This window comes from Salmo salar, chromosome ssa16 (genome assembly GCF_905237065.1).
Source record: "Salmo salar chromosome ssa16, Ssal_v3.1, whole genome shotgun sequence".
Lineage (NCBI taxonomy): Eukaryota > Metazoa > Chordata > Actinopteri > Salmoniformes > Salmonidae > Salmo > Salmo salar.
Window position 1 is genome coordinate 11,436,743 of NC_059457.1, and position 22,030 is coordinate 11,458,772.

At 45.4% G+C, this 22,030-nt stretch overlaps 1 protein-coding gene across 4 annotated transcripts in view; it reads right to left on the reverse strand.

The window, feature by feature from the left end:
• The window catches only part of LOC106573235 (doublecortin domain-containing protein 1), a 45,052-nt gene extending 38,592 nt beyond the window's left edge, over positions 1–6,460 (reverse strand). For all 4 annotated transcript variants that reach the window (XM_045696920.1, XM_045696918.1, XM_045696921.1 and 1 more), the window contains exons 1-3: positions 6,223–6,460; positions 1,307–3,454; positions 660–834 (exon numbers count right to left, since the gene is read on the reverse strand). The gene's annotated coding sequence lies outside the window, so the exon portion shown is untranslated. The remainder of the gene's footprint in view (positions 1–659; positions 835–1,306; positions 3,455–6,222) is intronic.
• Positions 6,461–22,030: the final 15,570 nt, after the last annotated feature.

Consider the following 22,030-nt stretch of genomic DNA (forward strand, 5'->3'; position numbering starts at 1 on the left):
TGAAACAGCGACGCAACTTTTCCTAGAGTGTTTTTGAAATGTCAATTTCTCTGCACAAGAAGGTAGACTATAGCTGCATACTGAAAGAGTTTTTCCCAGACCCAGACATGTGTAATTTGCCAAATACACTTTTCAATTACACTCCCATGTGGGAGGGAGGGAGAGAGGCAGATGAGATGAGGCTGAGGATAGAGCCAGTGTAACGGGTCAGGGCAGCCCTGCCAGCCTGCAACAATGACAGAGCTCTGGGCTCCAGGCCCCCCCACAGTGCTCCCATCTGCAATCATTACAGTGACTACTGAGACATGAAAAGCCCCGCGCTCCCGCCGCGCACCACGCTGACATGTGCCCATCAGGCACCACGCACACTCACACCGCACGTTAGCGGGAGAGAAAAGAAGACCGAAAGATGTCATGTCCCACTCAACCAGAGTGCCCACCACAACACTCCTCCTCATAAGACATACTACGCAATCAGGGTTGTTATCAGATAGAAACAGTGTCTGTGCTCTTAGTGCAGCAGGTGTGATGGGGAGACGACTGTCACTGGTCCATATGATGATTCAGAAGCAAAGAGCTCCGACTAAGAGGCTGGAAGTGGGGAAAGGGGAACGATAGAGGAGATTCACGCTGGGAACAGAACATGAACCAGGGCTTACCGGTAGCGTTCGCCATACGACAGGCCAAACCCTCTGGTCAGTGTGGAGGTGACGGAGGCTGGCTACCACCCCACCCTGCTCATCAAACAAGCCGGTGGGGACGAGGCAGGGACCAGAGGGGCGGTAGCCCACCCCAGACCCCAGACCCCAGCCTTTGATGGATTATCTGCAGAAGCTGGGAAGACCACATGATTTATTACAAAGAGTAATACTTTCAGAAATAACCTGTCTCAAACCTGTAGCTGTTTAGAGCTGTGAGGATGGTGACACTTGGAATAGAGAAACGAAACAGTGAGTGTCGCGGCAGTGCGAAATGACAAGGAGGTGTGTTGTGCTTTAGAGGGCAGATGAGAGTGTAGGTTTTACACCAGTAGGGGGCGACAGAGGATTGACATTAGGGCTCTGACCTGTTTCTATACTGAATACTAACTAATACACTGTCAAACTGATCTCTCACTCAACACAATCACTCAATCAAAGCTCTATCACCCAACTTTATACGTATTTTTGAGTAACAACCCATCTTTTGACAGAATGTAAAGTATCTATGTCTAGATGAAATATTTTACATATAAAATAGGTGAGAAATGGAAACGTGCATGGAGCCTTTCCCAACTGTTTAGTGGATGTAGCAGGGAGGTACTCACCCAGTCCATCATGACTGTGTCGTCGTCCTCACAGCCTTTCTCCAGCTCGGTTCTGTTGATGAGCACCAGTGGGCCGTCCGTGTCCTTCCCATTCTCAGCAAACAACAAATAAAAAAGTCAATTCATAAACAATTCATTTGCATTACCATAACCTCATATCCTGCCCTCCTGCTAAAGACAGCCATTACAGCAAATTAAAAAACAGATCTTAGGTGACGGGGATCTTATTCACCTGGTACGCACATACACACGTACTGTACACACGTACACACACACACACGCACACATGCAGACACCCACAAACACTCCACTACATCTTTGCTAATCGATTCAGCCTTGCTCAACTACAATAATTGCCCAAGCACCTGTCCATTAGGTCTGAGGGAGAGAGAGTGTCACACATTAGGCCTGGTGGCAGATGCGACAGGGCTAAGTTAGACACATCAAGACAGTGAGTTCTCCCTCAAAGTGCCACTAATTGCAAGGTTGGAACCAAATGAAGCTGTACACAGAGGGACAGTTTCCCTAGGGAGCCAGAGGCAGGGTTCACCGCCCACGTTTTGCATCTTCCCGTGTCCAGTGACAGAGAGAGGCGCTTGGCATGGACTAAGCTATATGTCAGGTTTCCCCAAATGGCAGCTGAATTATTTTTGTTTTTGGACATAAAACACTGTTAAAACACAAGCAAATGAGCTCCAAGTGATTTTCATTTAGGAAATCTTCCCACGCATAATAAAGAGATATATGTGATCGTATACGAATGTAAGCAAGGTTTTACATTATTGTGTTTTAGTAAAAAATTATATCTGTTGGGGCTTCTTGCGGTCAATTTGCAGTCTACAAATGATTTGGAATTATGTTCCGGTCCAGTGACCATCCGCTCCAGAAACAAATTGGCCTGCGGCTGAATCTAGTTGATGATCCTTGCTTTTATGTGCTCCCCACTGCCGACCCAGCTGGCTGCTCTGAGGGCCCAGAGTAGCCCGGTGGGGTGAGAGAGGACTGGGGAGGGGCTCCCTGTCAGGGCCAGGGTGGCAAGGCTAAGGTGCATGGATGGTAGGAGACACTGGGTAAATCCATCCCCCAGATTAACACTACTGTTTCTTTGTCACCCGGGCTCACAATGTAACTGACTAGACGTGACCTTGGTTCTCTGAGGAGTCGGGGAGGATTATGGGTGTTTGAGAGGCCCCCGGGAGCTGGGAGGTGACACAATGATACACAACACAGTTGGCAGTGAAGTGGCCGGGGCTATTTTCACCCAGTCATATTGTCAGTGATAATGCATGAGTCAGATTCACTAGCACTGTGCTTGAAGCCACTTTCCCATTGACAAAACAGACATCTTCAATAGAAAACAACAGCAACATCAACAAGAGAACTACATTCATTGCAGGGCTGATACCTAAAAAAAAACTGTGAACCCCAATACTGTTCTTCCTCTGAGGCCATTGACGCTGTTGGAGTGTGTCTCTCTCTGCTGGGCTACTGGTTGCTGCCAGCGGTAGTATTACGTCCCATGATGCTCCCCGGTGCAGCTGAGCCCGGCTTTGAGGTGGGCACCACCGCCGAGTCGACACAGGCCCCCATGCCCTACCCACAGGGGCTGACACAGCAAAGTGTTTGAAGACAGTGTGAGGGGAGCAGTGGGAGAACGCGGCCCCAGGAAAATGGCAGTGCGCAGCGTGAGTGCAGTGCTGTTGTCCAATATGTTCCCCTTGATTTATAGTCCAGCTTCATCACAACACAACAGTGAAAGACTACTTCACTTTGAGTCACTGCTGGTGCAGTGTAGTAGGCAACGTGAGTGTTTGATTAAAAAGTAAAAGGTTCGAGATTGGTCTTCCTTTGTAAACCAGAGAAAAATGGAGAGGTGTTCTTTGATAACTATTGATAGAAACACAAAGGTGGTGACGGATCTGTTTTCAGCTATCGACGAGGTAAAGGCATGGTGGTAATTGTGTGAATGTGTGTTGGTGGGGGGTCCTCTCACCTTTAGTTGCAGGCCCTGGGGTAGAGGAGGGCCATGGGACAGTGGCCATATAGGGCTGGCCGGGTGTCCTTTGTGTGAGGCCGGAAAGCAGGCAGGGAGAGCTGGGCCTGGTACTTCTTCATCGTGACTCTCAGCTCCTTAGCCTGGCTCAGCACCTACTAGAGGATACAGAGGATGAGGAGAAGCACACCTCTCATACCTATTAGTCGTCCCACAGCACACAACAGACTGTGAGAGGCTTTCATAGTTACAAAGGTAGTGTATGTGTGTGTGTTCATGCGAATGAGCTTGCATGTGTGTGTTGTGTGTGTGTAGGTGTATGCGTTTGATGCTTATGTGAAATACATTGCAGTCAATGGGAAGGGATGATGATAAAGCTGCAACGGGTATTCTGGTGAAGGACTTAGACCGACAGATAGACAGACATGTCTCTCACTCTCTCTATTCTCTAATCAATCCTCTCCCTCTCTCTCTCCCTCCCTTTGCCTTCCTATCTCTCTCTTCCTCCTCTTTATCCCCCTCTTCTCTTAGCCATCCCCCATCTTTCGCCCCCTCCCCCTCTCTCTCCCTCCTTTGCTCTCTCCCACATTCTCGCTCCTCTCTCTCTACCGCTCCCTCCTCTCTCCTTCACCCTCTCCCCTCCCTCACTATCCCCTTCTCTCCCTCCCTCCTCCCCCCTCCATTATCTCTCCCTCCCCCTCTTGTCATCTCTCTCTCCCTCCTCCACAGACAGGATGTGGAATAGAGAATGAAGCACCATGTCGAGGATGAATTAAGCCATTTCCTGTTGCCACAGTAAGCTGAACCTCAACACAGGAGAGCATCCCTATAAGGTCACAATGGGTTGTTTGGAAGGACGGTTAGCTAGCTCAGTTGCAGTCCATGGTTATGTGAGGCCTGTAGGTAATGATTTTATATGGAAGAAAGGCCTTGTTCTCTGTGGGACCAAGTTTTCACTGTGAAGAGTTAATTTCACATGCTCAGGTGTAGGCTTGCGTTCATCAGGAGCGTCTGTTGAACGATCTCATATGTGAATTTTGTTTGTAGCCTCAACTGTTCTGCCGATGTCACTCAAAAGCACATTAACTCCAGGTCAGGCTTCAATTAAAGACTACAATACCTTCCTGCCATATAGTGGGGGAGAGGGGCACATTAACCTGTTGGGGATAGGGGGCAGTATTTACACGGCCGGATAAAAAACGTACCCGATTTAATCTGGTTACTACTCCTGCCCAGTAACTAGAATATGCATATAATTATTGGCTTTGGATAGAAAACACCCTAAAGTTTCTAAAACTGTTTGAATGGTGTCTGTGAGTATAACAGAACTCATATGGCAGGCAAAAACCTGAGAAGATTCTGAACAGGAAGTGGCCTGTCTGACAAGTTGTTGTTCATCTTGGCTCTTTTTATTGAAGACTGAGGATCTTTGCTGTAACGTGACACTTCCTACGGCTTCCATAGGCTCTCAGAACCTGGGAAAAAGCTGAATGATATCGAGGCAGCCCCAGGCTGAAACACATTATCGCGTTTGGATAGTGGGCGGTCAGAGTACTCTGAGACGAGATGTTTTATTTTCTCTCTCTTTGTACGTATACACGCTTTCCCGGTCGGAATAGTATTGCTTTTTTACGAGAAAAATTGCATAAAATTTTATTTTAAACAGCGGTTGACATGCTTCGAAGTACGGTAATGGAATATTTAGAATTTTTTTGTCACGAAATGCGCCGTGCTCGTCACCCTTATTTACCCTTTCGGATAGTGTCTTGAACGCACGAACAAAACGCCGCTATTTGGATATAACAATGGATTATTTGGGACCAAACCAACATTTGTTATTGAAGTAGAAGTCCTGGGAGTGCATTCTGACGAAGAACAGCAAAGGTAATAACATTTTTCTTATAGTAAATCTGACTTTGGTGAGTGCTAAACTTGCTGGGTGTCTAAATAGCTAGCCCTGTGATGCCGGGCTATCTACTGAGAATATTGCAAAATGTGCTTTCACCGAAAAGCTATTTTAAAATCGGACATAGCGAGTGCATAGAGGAGTTCTGTATCTATAATTCTTAAAATAATTGTTATGTTTTTTGTGAACGTTTATCGTGAGTAATTTAGTAAATTCACCGGCAGTGTTCGGTGGGAATGCTAGTCACATGCTAGTCACCTGCTAATGTAAAAAGCTGGTTTTTGATATAAATATGAACTTGATTGAACAAAACATGCATGTATTGTATAACATAATGTCCTAGGGTTTTCATCTGATGAAGATCATCAAAGGTTAGTGCTGCATTTAGCTGTGGTTTGGGTTTATGTGACATTATATGCTAGCTTGAAAAATGGGTGTCTGATTATTTCTGGCTGGGTACTCTGCTGACATAATCTAATGTTTTGCTTTCGTTGTAAAGCCTTTTTGAAATCGGACAGTGTGGTTAGATTAACGAGAGTCTTGTCTTTAAAATGGTGTAAAATAGTCATATGTTTGAAAAATTGAAGTTTTAGCATTTTTGAGGTATTTGAATATCGCGCCACGGGATTACACTGGCTGTTGAGTAGCCCATAGAGGTTAATTGTTAATTGGATTAAGGTTAGGTTTTTTGTAGGGTTGAGGCCCGAACTCTAACCCTAGGTTCATATCCACTCCTGGCTCAACCTTAACCCTAACCCTACTTTCATATCCACACACAGCTCAATTTTAACCCTAACCCAGCTTAATGTCCACATCCCAGCTCAACCCTAAACCTAGGGTTGAGCTGGGATGAAGATGGCACTGGAGAGGATGGCTGCTGTCTTATCAGCTCTTAACCAACCATGCTATTTTGTTTGTTTTTTAGCGTTGTTCATAACTTGTTTTGTACATACTGTTGCTGCTACCGTCTCTTATGACCGAAAAGAGCTTCTGGACATCAGAACTGTGATTACTCACCTCAGATTAGACAAAGAGTTTATCTTCAATGAGTCGGATGGGAGGGACTCCTACAGACAGCCGACCAGGCCCAGATCCCCGGCATTCGCTGGAGAAGGAAACTGAGATTTCGCGGAAAAAGATCATGGTGCCTTGTGAGGATCAGGCGACGAGTGGCTAATTTGCCTTTGCCATCCGTCCTGCTAGCTAATGTTCAATCGCTGGAAAAGAAATGGGACAAACTGAAAGCAAGTTTATCCTACCAACGGGACATTAAAAACTGTAATATCTTAGGTTTCACAGAGTCGTGGCTGAACGACAACATTAAGAACATACAGCTGGCGAGTTATACACTCTATTGGCAGGATAGAACAGCAGCCTCGGGTAAGACACGGGGCGGGGGCCTATGCATATATGTAAACAACAGCTGGTGCACGATATCTAAGGAAGTCTCGAGGTTTTGCTCGCCTGAGGTAGAGTATTTAATGACAAGCTGTAGACCACACTATCTACCTAGAGAGTTTTCATCTGTATTTTTCGTACATACCACCACAGACCGATGCTGGCACTAAAACCACACTCAATGAGCTGTATACCGCCATAAGCAAAAAGGAAAACACTCATCAAATCATATCAAATCAAATGTATTTATATAGCCCTTCTTACATCAGCCGATATCTCAAAGTGCTGTACAGAAACCCAGCCTAAAACCCCAAACAGCAAGCAATGCAGGTGTAGAAGCACGGCGGCTAGGAAAAACTCCCTAGAAAGGCCAAAACCTAGGAAGAAACCTAGAGAGGAACCAGGCTATGAGGGGTGGCCAGTCCTCTTCTGGCTGTGCCGGGTGGAGATTATAACAGAACATGGCCAAGACGTTCAAATGTTCATAAATGACCTGCATGGTCAAAAAATAGTAATCACAGTGGTTGTCGAGGGTGCAACAGGTCAGCACGGCCAGGTGGACTGGGGACAGCAAGGAGTCATCATGCCAGGTAGTCCTGAGGCATGGTCCTAGGGCTCAGGTCCACTGAGAGAGAGAGAAAGAAAGAAAGAAAGAAAGAAAGAAAGAAAGAAAGAAAGAAAGAAAGAAAGAAAGAAAGAATTAGAGAGAGCATACTTACTTCACACAGGACACCGGATAAGAAAGGAGAAATATTCCAGATATAACAGACTGACCCTAGCCCCCCGACACAAACTACTGCAGCATAAATACTGGAGGCTGAGACAGGAGGGGTCAGGAGACACTGTGGCCCCATCCGATGGTACCCCCAGACAGGGCCAAAAAGACAGGATATAACCCCACCCACTTTGCCAAAGCACAGCCCCCACACCACTAGAGGGATATCTTCAACCACCAACTTACCATCCTGAGACAAGGCCGAGTACAGCCCACAAAGATCTCCGCCACGGCACAACCCAAGGGGGGGCGCCAACCCAGACAGGATGACCACGTCAGTGACTCAACCCACTCAAGTGACACACCCCTCATAGGGACGGCATGGAAGAGCACCAGTAGGCCATTGACTCAGCCCCTGTAATAGGGTTAGAGGCAGAGAATCCCAGTGGAGCGTGGGGAACCAGCCAGGCAGAGACAGCAAGGGTGGTTCGTTGCTCCAGAGCCTTTCTGTTCACCTTCACACTCCTGGGCCAGACTACACTCAATCATAGGACCTACTGAAGAGATGAGTCTTCAATAAAAAGTTAAAGGTTGAACCGAGTCTGCGTCTCTCACATGGTAGGCAGACCATTCCATAAAAATGGAGCTCTATAGGAGAAAGCCCTACCTCCAGCTGTTTGCTTAGAAATTCTAGGGACACTAAGGAGGCCTGTGTCTTGTGACCGTAGCGTACGTGTAGGTATGTACGGCAGGACCAAATCAGACAGATAGGTAAGAGCAAGCCCATGTAATGCTTTGTAGGTTAGCAGTAAAACCTTGAAATCAGCCCTTGCCTTAACAGGAAGCCAGTGTAGGGAGGCTAGCAGTGGAGTAATATGATATTTTTGGGGGTTCTAGTCAGGATTCTAGCAGCTGTATTTAGCACTAACTGAAGTTTATTTAGTGCTTTATCCGGGTAGCCGGAAAGTAGAGCATTGCAGTAGTCCAACCTAGAAGTGAAAAAAGCATGGATACATTTTTCTGCATCATTTTTGGACAGAAAATGTCAGATTTTTGCAATGTTACATAGATGGAAAAAAACTGTCCTTGAAACAGTCTTGATATGTTCGTCAAAAGAGAGATCAGGGTCCAGAGTAACGCCAAGGTCCTTCACAGTTTTATTTGAGACGACTGTACAACCGTCAAGATTAATTGTCAGAATCAACAGAAGATCTCTTTGTTTTTTGGGACCTAGAACAGGCATCTCTGTTTTGTCTGAGTTCAAAAGTAGAAAGTTTGCAGCCATCCACTTCCTTATGTCTGAAACACAGGCTTCCAGTGAGGACAATTTTCAGGCTTCACCATGTTTCATCGAAATGTACAGCTGTGTGTCATCTGCATAGCAGTGAAAGTTAACATTATGTTTCCGAATGACATTCCCAAGAGGTAAAATATATAGTGAAAACAATAGTGGTCCTAAAACGGGACCTTGAGGAACACCGAAATTTACAGTTGATTTGTCAGAGGACAAACCATCCACAGAGACAAACTGATAACTTTCCGACAGATAAGATCTAAACCAGGCCAGAACTTGTCCGTGTAGACCAATTTGGGTTTCCAATCTCTCCCAAAAAAATGTGGTGATCGATGGTATCAAAAGCAGCACTAAGGTCTAGGAGCACGAGGACAGCTGCAGAGCCTCGGTCTGACGCCATTAAAAGGTAATTTAAAACCTTCACAAGTGCAGTCTCAGTGCTATGATGGGGTCTAAAACCAGACTGAAGCATTTCGTATACATTGTTTGTTTTCAGGAAGACAGTGAGAACAGCTTTTTCTAAAATGTTTGAGAGGAATGGGAGATTCGATATAGGCCGATAGTTTTTTATATTTTCTGGGTCAAGGTTTGGCTTTTTCAAGAGAGGCTTTATTACTGCCACTTTTAGTGAGTTTGGTACACATCCAGTGGATAGAGAGCCGTTTATTATGTTCAACATAGGAGGGCCAAGCACAGGAAGCAGCTCTTTCAGTAGTTTAGTTGGAATAGGGTCCAGTATGCAGCTTGAAGGTTTAGAGGCCATGATTATTTTCATCATTGTGTCAAGAGATATAGTACTAAAACACTTGAGTGTCTCCCTTGATCCTAGGTCCTGGCAGAGTTGTGCAGACTCAGGACAACTGAGCTTTGGAAGAATACTCAGATTTAAAGAGGAGTACGTAATTTGCTTTCTAATGATCATGATCTTTTCCTCAAAGAAGTTCATGAATTTATTACTGCTGAAGTGAAAGCCATCCTCTCTTGGGGAATGCTGCTTTTTAGTTAGCTTTGCGACAGTATCAAAAATACATTTGGGATTGTTCTTTTTTTCCTCAATTAAGTTGGAAAAATAGGATGATCGAGCAGCAGTGAGGGCTCTTCGATACTGCACAGTGCTGTCTTTCCAAGCTAGTCGGAAGACTTCCAGTTTGGTGTGGCGCCATTTCCGTTCCAATTTTCTGGAAGATTGCTTCAGAGCTCGTGTATTTTCTGTATACCAGGGAGCTAGTTTCTTATGACAAATGTTTTTAGTTTTTCGGGGTGCGACTGCATCTAGGGTATTGCGCAAGGTTAAATTGAGTTCCTCAGTTAGGTGGTTAACTGATTTCTGTCCTCTGACGTCCTTGGGTAGGCAGAGGGAGTCTGGAAGGGCATCAAGGAATCTTTGGGTTGTCTGAGAATTAAAAGCACAACTTTTGATGATCCTTGGTTGGGGTCTGAGCAGATTATTTGTTGCGATTGCAAATTTAATAAAATGGTGGTCCGATAGTCCAGGATTATGAGGAAAAACATTAAGATCCACAACATTTATTCCATGGGACAAAACTAGGTCCAGAGTATGACTGTGGCAGTGAGTAGGTCCGGAGACATGTTGGACAAAATACACTGAGTCGATGATGGCTCCGAAAGCCTTTTGGAGTGGGTCTGTGGACTTTTCCATGTGAATATTAAAGTCACCAAAAATTTGAATATTATCTGCTATGACTTCAAGGTCCGATAGGAATTCAGGGAACTCAGTGAGGAACACTGTATATGGCCCAGGAGGCCTGTAAACAGTAGCTATAAAAAGTGAGTAGGCTGCATAGATTTCATGACTAGAAGCTCGAAAGACAAAAACATAGGGTTTTTTTGTAAATTGAAATTTGCTATCGTAAATGTTAGCAACACCTCAGCCTTTGCGGGATGCGCGGGGGATATGGTCACTAGTGTAACCAGGAGGTGAGGCCTCATTTAACATAGTAAATTCATCAGGCTTAAGCCATGTTTTAGTCAGGCCAATCACATCAAGATTATGATCAGTGATTAGTTCAATGACTATAACTGCCTTGGAAGTGAGGGATCTAACATTAAGTAGCCCTATTTTGAGATGTGAGGTGTCACAATCTCTTTCAATAATGGCAGGAATGGAGGAGGTCTTTATTCCAGTGAGATTGCTAAGGCGAACACCGCCATGTTTAGTTTTGCCCAACCTAGGTCGAGGCCCAGACACGGACGGTCTCAATGGGGATAGCTGAGCTGACTACACTGACTCCACTAAGCTGGCAGGCTGGCTAACTGCCTGCTGCGTGGCCTGCACCCTATTTCATTGCGGAGCTAGGGGAGTTAGAGCCCTGTCTATGTTTGTAGATAAGATGAGAGCATCCTTCCAGCTAGGATGGAGCCCATCACTCCTCAACAGGCCAGGCTTGGTCCTGTTTGTGGGTGAGTCCCAGAAAGAGGGCCAATTATCTACAAATTCTATCTTTTGGGAGGGGCAGAAAACAGTTTTCAACCAACGATTGTGTTGTGAGACTCTGCTGCTCATCCAGAGGCGGCGCTCCTAGTGGCCAGGGACTTTAACGCAGAGAAACTTAAATCAGTTTTACCTAATTTCTATCAGCATGTTAAATGTGCAACCAGAGGGAAAAGAATTCTAGACCACCTTTACTCCACACACAGAGCCATACAAAGCTCTCCCTCGCCCTCCATTTGGAAAATCTGACCATAATTCTATCCTCCTGATTCCTGCTTACAAGCAAAAATTAAAGCAGGAAGTACCAGTGACTCGTTCAATACTGAACTGGTCAGATGAAGCAGATGCTAAACTACAGGACTGTTTTGCTAGCACAAACTGGAATATGTTCCCGGGATTCTTCCGATGGCATTGAGGACTACACCACATCAGTCACTGGCTTTATCAATAAGTGTATCGAGGAAGTCGTCCCCACAGTGACTGTACGTTCATACCCCAACCAGAAGCCATGGATTACAGGCAACATTCGCACTGAGCTAAAGGGTAGAGCTGCAATTTTCAAGGAGCGGGACTCTAACCCAGAAGCTTATAAGAAATCCCGCTATGCCCTCTGACGAACCATCAAACAGGCAAAGCGTCAATACAGGACTAAGATCGAATCGTATTACACCGGCTCCGACGCTCATCGGATGTGGCAGGGCTTGCAAACTATTACAGACTACAAAGGGAACCACAGCTGAGACCTGCTCAGTGACACAAGCCTACCAGACGAGCTAAATAACTTCCATGCTCACTTCGAGGCAAGTAACACTGAAACATGCATGAGAGCATCAGCTGTTCCGGGTGACAGTGTGATCACGCTCTCCGCAGCCGATGCGAGTAAGACCTTTAAACAAGTCAACATTCACAAGGCCGCAGGGCCAGACGGATTACCAGGACGTGTACACCGAGCATGCGCTGACCAACTGGCAAGTGTCTTCACTGACAATTTCAACCTCTTCCTGTCTGAGTCTGTAATACAAACATGTTTAAAGCAGACCACCATCGTATCTGTTCCCAAGAACACTAAGGTAACCTGCCTAAATGGCTACCGACCTGTAGCACTCACGTCTGTAGCCATGAAATGCTTTGAAAGGCTGGTCATGGCTCACATCAACACCATTATCCCAGAAACCCTAGACCCACTCCAATTTGCATACTGCACCAACAGATCCACAGATGATGCAATCTCTATTGCACTCCACACTGCCCTTTCACACCTGGACAAAAGGAACATCTATGTGAGAATGCTATTCATTGACTACAGCTCAGCGTTCAACACCATAGTGCCCTCAAATCAAATCAAATCAAAACACATTTTATTGGTCACATACACATGTTTAGCAGATGTTAATGCCAGTGTAGCGAAATGCTTGTGCTTCTAGTTCTGACCGTGCAGTAATATCTAACAAGTAATATGACAATTTCACAACAACTACCTTATACACACAAGTGTAAAGGAATGAATAAGAATATGTACATAGAAATATATGGATGAGCGATGGCTGAACGGCATAGACAAGATGCAGTAGATGGTATAGAGTACAGTATATACATATGAGATGAGTAATGTAGGGTATGTAAACATTATATAAAATGGCATTGTTTAAAGTGACTAGTGATACATTTATTACATCCATTTTTTTATTATTAGAGTGGCTAGAGATTTGAGTCAGTATGTTGGCAGCAGCCACTCAATGTTAGTGATGGTTGTTTAACAGTCTGATGGCCTTGAGATAGAAGTTGTTTTTCAGTCTCTCGGTCTCAGCTTTGATGCACCGGTACTGACCTCGTCATCTGGATGATAGCGGTTTGAACAGGCAGTGGCTCGGGTGGTTGTTGTCCTTGATGATCTTTTTGGCCTTCCTGTGACATCGGGTGGTTTAGGTGTCCTGGAGGGTAGGTAGTTTACCCCCGGTGATGTGTTGCGCAGAGCTCACTACCCTCTGGAGAGCCTTAGGGCTGTGGGCGGAGCAGTTGCCGTACCAGGCGGTGATACAGCCCGACAGGATGCTCTCGATTGTGCATCTGTAAAAGTTTGTGAGGGTTTTTGGTGACAAGCCAAATTTCTTCAGCCTCCTGAGGTTGAAGAGGCGCTGTTGCGCCTTCTTCACCACACTGTCTGTGTGGGTGGACCATTTCAGTTTGTCCGTGATGTGTACGCCAAGGAACTTAAAACGTTCCACCTTCTCCACTACTGTCCCGTCGATGTGGATAGGGGGGTGCTCCCTCTGCTGTTTCCTGAAGTCCACGATCATCTCCTTTGTTTTGTTGACGTTGAGTGTGAGGTTATTTTCCTGACACCACACTCCGAGGGCCCTCACCTCCTCCCTGTAGGTCGTCTCGTAGTTGTTGGTATTCAAGCCTACCACTGTAGTGTCATCTGCAAACTTGATGATTGAGTTGGAGGCGTGTATGGCCACGCAGTCATGGGTGAACAGGGAGTACAGGAGAGGGCTGAGAACACACCCTTGTGGGGCCCCAGTGTTGAGGATCAGTGGGGTGGAAATGTTGTTTTCTACACTCACCACCTGGGAGCGGCCCGTCAGAAAGTCCAGGACCCAGTTGCATAGGGCAGGGTCGAGACCCAGGGTCTCCAGCTTAATGACGAGTTTGGAGGGTACTATGGTGTTAAATGTTGAGCTGTAATCGATGAACAGCATTCTTACATAGTGTTGGAATCGGCTAAACTTTGAACATTGAGAAATTAAATAAATGATAGGAAAGAAGCATAGAATCAAAGGAGTAAAAGAGAAAGGGTTTTATGTCAGAAGTTAAGGCTTCTCTGAAGAAAGACAGAAGGCTTTGGAATGTGTTGGGTGGATGAGAGGAGAGCAATGTGTTGATATAGGGAAGACAGATGGACACCTGTGGATTAGGTGAAGGAGGGGTTGAGGTCAGAAGGTGAGAACAGATTCCCTTAAGGGAGTAATAAGGGTTTGGTATCCTGTTACCCTTTTCCATAAAATGTAAGGATTGTAGCCTGTCAACTATGTGTCTGTCTATCCCTGTTCTCTCCTCTCTGCACAGGCTACACAAACGCTTCACACCGCATGGCCGCTGCCACTCTAACCTGGTGGACCCAGTGCGCACGACCCACGTGGAATTCCAGGTCTCCGGCAGCCTCTGGAACTGCCGGTCAGCAGCAAACAAGGCAGAGTTCATCTCAGCCTATGCTACCCTCCAGTCCCTCGACTTCTTGGCGCTGTCGGAAACATGGATTACCACAGAAAACACTGCTACTCCTACTGCTCTCTCCTCATCTGACCACGTGTTCTCGCATACCCCGAGAGCATCTGGTCAGCGGGGTGGTGGCACTGGAATCCTCATCTCTCCCAAGTGGACATTCTCTCTTTCTCCCCTGACCCATCTGTCTATCTCCTCCTTTGAATTCCATGCTGTCACAGTCACTAGCCCATTCAAGCTTAACATCCTTATAATTTATCACCCTCCAGGTTCCCTTGGAGAGTTCATCAATGAGCTTGACGCCTTGATAAGTTCCTTTCCTGAGGATGGCTCACCCCTCACAATTCTGGGTGACTTTAACCTCCCTACGTCTACCTTTGACTCCTCTCTTCTCCAGACCATTTCCGGAGACCTTCTCCCCTACCTCACCTCGCTCATCAACTCATCCTTGACCGCTGGCTACGTCCCTTCCGTCTTCAAAAGAGCGAGAGTTGCACCCCTTCTCAAAAAACCTACACTCGATCCCTCTGATGTCAACAACTACAGACTAGTATCCCTTCTTTCTTTTCTCTCCAAAACTCTTGAGCGTGCCGTCCTTGGCCAGCTCTCTTGCTATCTCTCTCAGAATGACCTTCTTGATCCAAATCAGTCAGGTTTCAAGACTGGTCATTCAACTGAGACTGCTCTTCTCTAAGTCACGGAGGCTCTCCGCACTGCTAAAGCTAACTCTCTCTCCTCTGCTCTCATCCTTCTAGACCTATCTGCTGCCTTTGATACTGTGAACCATCAGATCCTCCTCTCCACCCACTCCGAGTTGGGCATCTCCAGCGCGGCTCACTCTTGGATTGCGTCCTACCTGACAGGTCGCTCCTACCAGGTGGCGTGGCGAGAATCCGTCTCCGCACCGCGTGCTCTCACCACTGGTGTCGCCCAGGGCTCAGTTCTAGGCCCTCTCCTATTCTCACTATACACCAAGTCACTTGGCTCTGTCATATCCTCACATGGTCTCTCCTATCATTGCTACGCAGACGACACACAATTCATCTTTTCCTTTCCCCCTTCTGATAACCAGGTGGCGAATCGCATATCTGCATGTCTGGCAGACATATCAGTGTGGATGACGGATCACCACCTCAAGCTGAACCTCGGCAAGACGGAGCTGCTCTTCCTCCCGGGGAAGGACTGCCCGTTCCATGATCTCGCCATCACGGTTGACAACTCCATTGTGTCCTCCTCTCAGAGTGCTAAGAGCCTTGGCGTGACCCTGGACAACACCCTGCCGTTCTCCGCTAACATCAAGGCGGTGACCCGATCCTGTAGGTTCATGCTCTACAACATTCGCAGACTACGACCCTGCCTCACACAGGAAGCGGTGCATGTCCTAATCCAGGCACTTGTCATCTACCGTCTGGACTACTGCAACTCGCTGTTGGCGGGGCTCCCTGCCTGTGCCATTAAACCCCTACAACTCATCCAGAACGCCGCAGCCCGTCTGGTGTTCAACCTTCCCAAGTTCTCTCACGTCACCCCGCTCCTCCGCACACTCCACTGGCTTCCAGTTGAAGCTCGCATCTGCTACAAGACCATGGTGCTTGCCTACGGAGCTGTGAGGGGAATGGCACCTCCGTACCTTCAGGCTCTGATCAGTCCCTACACCCAAAGAAGGATACTGCGTTCATCCACCTCTGGCCTGCTCGCCTCCCTACCTCTGCGGAAGCACAGTTCCCGCTCAGCCCAGTCAAAACTGTTCGCTGCTCTGGCACCCCAATGGTGGAACAAGCTCCCTCACGACGCCAGGACAGCGGAGTCAATCACCTCCTTCCGGAGACACCTGAAATCCCACCGCTTTAAGGAATAACTACCTGGGATAGGACTAAGTAATCCTTCTAACCCCCCCCCCCAAAAAAAAGATATAGATGTACTATTGTAAAGTGGTTGTTCCACTGGATATCATGAGGTGAATGCACCAATTTCTAAGTCGCTCTGGATAAGAGCATCTGCTAAATGACGTAAATGTAAATGTAAGAAGGAGGAGTGTCTAAGTGGGATGTATATAACTGTGATGGTGAGAAATGTTTTGCCGTCTGAATTACAGCTGTACAGCACCTTTGGGAAGAATTAAACTATCTCCTCCCTTATTTACTCTGAAAAATAAGAACCTAACAATAGGTATTCCTCTTTTCCAGATAATTTACAAACAGAGCATGTGTGTTTAGTGAGTCGGCCAGATCAGAGGCAACAGGGATGTCCAAGGATGTTCTCTTGATAAGTGTGTGAATTGGACCATTTTCAAAAATCCAATTTTTGGTGTCAGGGAGAATGCATGGAGTAAAAACTACATAATTTTCTTTAGGAATGTAGTAAAATAAAAGTAGTCAAAAATATAAATAATACAGTAAAGTACAGATACCCCCCAAAAACGACTTAAGTAGTACTTTAAAGTATTTTTACTTAAGTACTTCACACCACTACCAACACAGAGACCCAACCCAATACACCCCAATACCACTTTGAGGTGGTTACTATGGATAAAGGGGTTAAGGTGGAGAAAGTTGTGACGATGTGACAAAACAAAGTGAAAACCAATCCCGACAGTTTCCCTTCTGAACCCTCCCCAATACTAACCTCTACACACACCAAAAAACAGGGTTCTCCCAGTGCCCACTGTGAGACTCTACCCCTTACCTTCACCCAGACACTCCACCCCAACATCCCCAGTCTTCCCTCTAGTCTTGTACCAGCCCACCAGACACGACATGACACATAAAAAAAGTAATGATTGGCAAATAAGGTCTCACAAAACAATTGTCATCATTTGGTGCCTCAAACTTGAGCCGAATACCTCCCCAGTTCCACTACATACTGGGGTCTTGGCCAAATCTACCACAAACCCCAACACCAGAGGTGAATTTAACAAGGGAGATAGTTTGCGAACGTTGGCTAACGTTGGCTAACATATTCCATTTGTTTTGTATTAGCCGCGACTATTCTCTAGTGTAAGCAAACAGTCTGAGAAGGTAGTGTGCAGTGAACGTAAGTGTCTGTTTCGGTTCTAAACTGCAATTAAAAATAATCAAGTGGCCATGTAGAATTTCTACTATATTTAGTAGAAATAGCTAAGTCATTTTCAGTTTGAATATTGCTGCTAAAAAGCCACCGTAATCCTTACAAAAAGGAGCTATTTGATGTTCATTCAAATCTTTCAACTGAAAATTGTTACTCTGGCAACATGTTCGCCGCAAACAGAAGCCTTGTTGAACCCGCCTCAGGGTTATGGTGCTGTCTCTGGGTCTCAACAACAAAGACCAAACACAGAGACAAACAACCATAGGACAACTGCAATCACTCCACAGTAAAGCTACAGCCATGTACCCCGATGCAACCATCTACTTCCCCATCATTAACTACTCACCCTACCTGTCAGAGAAACAACAAGCCATGCTCAAACACATTCATTCACACATCGCCACACACCACAACCCCCTACTACAAATCCATCGCTCAGAATTCCACACAGAAAAAGACAACATACACTGGACACCAGCCCACGGCTGCAAAGAACCTGAAACATTGGGTAGAACAGTTAAACTAGTGGGGGAGGGTATGATTACACCATAGCCTCTCCACCAAGACACAAACATCCTCAGTCTCTCATCCACTTTTCACCTATCACACCCTAAGACTGAGCAGATGGAAAGTGGGCTCACTTTCATCCCCACGCTGCTGCACTATGGGGACCGCCAAAGAAACATCCACAGATACCATAGAACTCTCAAACTGCTAGACTCTTTTGACTATACATCTGACTACCTGACCCCACCATTCATTGTCCCATCTAGATGGGAACCAAAACTGTAGACTATATCAGCACCTATTGGAAGACCAACACACAAATGATTAGACTTTCATACCTCTACCATAACCTCACCACAGAACATCACACAAGAAGACAAGCCATAGCCAAATTCCACAAACACAAATACATAACCATAAAACCAGCAGACAAAGGCTCAAAGATGGTAATCATTGATAACCAACAATGCCTCTTTGAAGCCAACTGGCAACTCTCTGACTCACAACACTACACTCCTATCCCCGCTTTACACAGATCCAGACACAGACACAAAGCAGACAGATAATAGCACAACTCTATGGAGGAAAATTCATTATGCATAGAAAAAAGTAATATGTAGACGGACCAGACCCACCCAGACAGATACTTCTCTATCTCCTCCCTAAGATCCAGATACCTGGACAGTCCCTTTGGAGGTCCCTTAGGGAAGAGACCGATTGTGTCCGACTGTGGGAGTGAGTACTATCACTGCACTGTCGGAGCTGGAAACAGAAATATTTCGCTACACCCACAATAACATCTGCTAAACACGTGTATGTGACAACATTTGAGACTAACTCCGAACACCACACTGTTGATTGTATGTGCATTTGAAATCTACTGTACTTTTCACCGCATTTGTTGATAACAAAATCTGAAAACACTCTGGATACATTCAGTAACATTCAAATAATATTCCTGGGAAATGTGGGGTAGGTGCAACGCTACAAGGGTTAGAGTAAGAGGACTTACAAGTGGCCACACACCTCTCCAATGTGTGCACAGTTCCTAAGTAACCGAATGCACTTTTATGACTCAGAGAAGTCTTCAACTATAAAGTAATTTTATTTAGCTCTTCTAGCTGTGCCGTTGAGGAACTAAAGCAAGCACACTTGTAGTTGTTTTGTTTGGAACACAACCCTGCATCCCCGCCATCATACAATTACTGTTGTTCACGTAATCCAAACACAGTCCATTATAAATCTCAATCTGGTTCAGGTGGGAATCGATTGAAAGCCTGTTCTATTGCTAACATGACTAGCTAAGTTATAAAACACGACATTACAGTGTTAGGCTTTCACAATGCAATTCAGGGAAACAGATCATCATTTTGGTGCGCATAGAAAGGAGTCATGACTCCTGAGGGCATTCAGGTGCGTGTGCCTCGGAAAAGTTTTCTTCACAATAGACAAACATAGGCTCATTCTGTTCAGGGGTGCTCAAGTTCAGAACAGCTGTCAGTCAAAATCCATACAGCGATGTGAAACGCAGACTGTAATGTATTCACATAAGCATCATACACTATATATATACAAAAGTATGTGGACACCCCTTCAAAAGAGTGGATTTGGCTATTTCAGCCACACCCGTTGCTGGCAGGTGCATAAAATCGAGCACACAGCCATGCAATCTCCATAGACAAACATTGGCAGTAGAATGGCCTTACTGAAGAGCTCAGTGACTTTCAACGTGGCACCGTCATAGGATGCCACCTTTCCAACAAGTCAGTTAGTCAAATTTTGGCCCTGCTAGAGCTGCCCCAGTCAACTGTAAATGCTGATATTGTGAAGTGGAAAAGTCTAGGAGCAACAACGGCTCAGCCGCAAAGTGCTAGGCACACAAGCTCACAGAACGGAACCGCCATGTGCTGAAGTGCATAGTGCTTAAAAATCGCCTCAGTTGCAACACACTACCGAGTTCCAAGGTGCCTCTGGAAGCAATGTCAACACAAGAACTGCTCGTCAGGAGCTTCATGAAATGGGTTTCCATGGCCGAGCAGACGCACACAAGCCTAAGATCACCATGCGCAATGCCAAGAGCAAAAGAAAATCCCTACAGCGATGTTAAACGCAGACTGTAATGTATTCACATAAGCATCATACACTATATGTATACAAAAGTATGTGGACACCCCTTCAAAAGAGTGGATTTGGCTATTTCAGCCACACCCGTTGCTGGCAGGTGCATAAAAGTCTAGGAGCAACAACGGCTCAGCTGCAAAGTGGTAGGCCACAAAAGCTCACAGAACGGGACCGCCATGTGCTGAAGTGCATAGTGCTTAAAAATCGCCTCAGTTGCAACACACTACCGAGTTCCAAGGTGCCTCTGGAAGCAATGTCAACACAAGAACTGCTCGTCAGGAGCTTCATGAAATGGGTTTCCATGGTCGAGCAGACGCACACAAGCCTAAGATCACCATGCGCAATGCCAAGCTTTGGCTGGGGTGGTGTAAAGCTCACCGCCATTAGAATCTGGAGCAGTGGAAATGCGTTGTCTGAAGTAATGAATCCCGCTTCACCATCTGACAGTCCAACGGACAAATCTGGGTTTGGCGTATGCCAGGAGAACGCTACCGTCCCAGAATGCATAGTGCCAACTGTAAAGTTTGGTGGAGGAGAAATAATGTTTTTTGGGGTATCTTTACTTTACTTTGCTATTGATATTGATTTTGGGCAACTTTTACTTTTACTCCACTACATTCCTAAAGAAAATAATGTACTTTTTACTCCATACATTTTCCACCCAAAAGTACTCGTAATGTTTTGAGTGCTTAGCAGGACAGGAAACTGGTCCAATTCACACACTCGAGAGAAAATTCCTGGTCATCTCTACTGCATCTGATCTGGCGGACTCACTAAATACATATGCTTCATTTGTAAATTTGTGTTGTGTGCCCCTGGCTATCTGGTTTTCTTAATATATGGAATTTTAGATAATTTATACTTAAGTATATTTTAGCAATTTTATTTACTTTTTATACTTAGGTATATTTAAAACCAAATACTTTTGACATTTACTCAAGTAGTATTTTACTGGGTAACTTTCAATTTTACTTGAGTCATTTTCTATTAATGGAACTTTACAAATATGAAAATTGTGTACTCTTTCCACCACTGCTTTCTAGAGTTTTCCCTGTTAGTTAACACTATCAACGTTTCCCTTTACTGTGGCAATTGTGATCGAATCAACACAATATTAGAACTTTCAATGCAACAGATGATTTTATTGTGCATGACTCAGCCCGTACTCTACAGAGACCGGTGTGCCATAACAAATTAGAGCTGCAGTAGTCCTACAAAACCAATCAGCGCTGCAGTAGGCCTATATGCAAATAAACCATTGCCATATATAGATCCGTGCCATTTACTTTGAACTAGACTGTGTTTACAGCTGTGGTCATGAGTAGATGCGCTTGTTTTGAGATCAAAGCAGGAGCTGCATGTAGCCACGGTGTGCACATTTTGTTCATTTCCTTTGCTAGTTAGTGAGTTATTAGCCCAGTTATAGATCATTTGTAGTCAGCAATAGGGGTGATTGCTTCCTACAAGAGCACAAAGCTTGTACATTTCTAGACATCTTTGAAAAGAAAGGTAAAGAGCTTTTTTTGTCTTAAAGGGACGGTGTTGTATTTTGAGACACGCTTGACTAAGCTAAGTAGCCAATAGGCAGAGGGTAGCAAAATTTGTCTGATTAATAATGGTATGGGAATAATAATGCATTTTATTTTGTAAAGTGGTTTCTTACATCAAACACCACAACATTTTCAGTCACCTCCTTGTCTGAAGGACAAGTGGATAAACAGGTTAATGTCAAGCCCTGCATGTTTTTTTTCAAAAGTCTCATGGAATGTAGGCCTACACTACATTGAACACCACACATTGGCTGCTACTGTAGGCTGGAGCACTAACACATTCTACTCTCATATGAATGATTCCAGCCAAGTAGCTATACTTTAACATTTCAATCATGTTGTATTGAAATAATGTTTTCCTGGTCAGTTATTCCATTCATATACATATTTCTGTATTGAATAAACGTTCTACAGCTGTACCTTGACTGGCTGCATCACCGCTTGGTATGGCCCACACACAACATTAGCTCACACATGCAAAACACACACACACGCAT